We start from the raw sequence: 1264 nt of genomic DNA, 5'->3' as shown, positions 1-1264 counted from the left end.
GCAGTGTCCGTTATATGAAGAGATACATCTAATACAAGTTACTTCTTGTTCCAGTAACTGAAATTACATTTGAGGAAGGTTAAGTGGAACGCACCTTGCAGTAATATTAATTAAAGCTTGATACCAGGCAATACATTTTATTGCCTTTTGGATAGAGTATGGCAGGGTTTTCATAATCATTCACCCTCTTAAACCTCTTAAAATGGACATAAGGTGAAAAATAGAATTTAGGTGCACTGGTCGCCCAATGTAGCCATTGAAAATAGGGTTCCTGTCTTTTCTAGGTTAGAATCTCCTGGAGTTCTGGTACTCCTGTCTCACTTCTTGTTCCTTCTGTTACCCATGGCAAAGGATGAGATCTGTGTGAGTCTTTTGCTGGCATCTGCATTAATAGCAAAAGACTACAACTTACACATGCATCACAGTTCCAAATGTTTGAATGACAAGGGAAGAGTTTTTCTACTTCTTGGTCTTCATAGGCACTGGGCCAGAGCCTTACAGATGCCCCCTGAGAAGGCTATATCACCAGTGCCTTTCAGGGATATCATGTATCTTAATGGCAAGTAATGTCAAGTTTTACTGTGTATGCTGTACATCATTGAAGTAAAAGGGAATTTGTTGTCCTGCGTTTCATGTGCATTTCAAATACAGTAACAAACGGCCTGTCTAAATGAGCTTCCAAGGCTCATTCACTTGTAAAGGGGAGCACATGCTGCAGCTTTTCCTCTGGCAACACTGAGATTGCACCAGGAGGTTGTAGTAAGGCCAACACTCCCATTCAGAAATCAGTTTGAGAAAGAACAGCAAATCCTTCAGAACAAAAAAAAAAAAAAATCTGCAAAAAGGTTGCACATTCCAATGTACCGTACCTAGTTTACTTAGATGTGATTATTTGTTTCTTTAGTTACAATTCAATATTTACAGGTTCACAAAGTAGATTTAAAATCTTTAAGAAGTCATTTATAGCCATATGCAGATAGCACAGGGTTAAATGCTGACCAGAATCAAAACTTTTTAATGCAAAAGGTATTTTCAACAACATTGTCTCTATAAACATCAGTCCCATTCCAATATGAACCCCTTACATTGATGCTGCGCCTCCATGAATAATGACTGAAATCCAATTAATTATAGGGGCAAGCCAAGAACCGTAAGAAGGGGGTAGGAAGGAGATAGATGAAGCTAGATGTCCTCCAGCCAGAAAATGACTAGGGCTGTATATAACTTGCTACAGCTTCTAATACACACTGTGAGACACTCGCAG

The sequence above is a fragment of the Staurois parvus genome, unplaced genomic scaffold, assembly GCF_062004578.1.
Source record: "Staurois parvus isolate SC_StPar_1 unplaced genomic scaffold, SC_StPar_1.0 ptg000049l, whole genome shotgun sequence".
Taxonomy (NCBI): Eukaryota; Metazoa; Chordata; class Amphibia; order Anura; family Ranidae; genus Staurois; species Staurois parvus.
Note: the sequence above shows the minus strand (reverse complement) of the source record.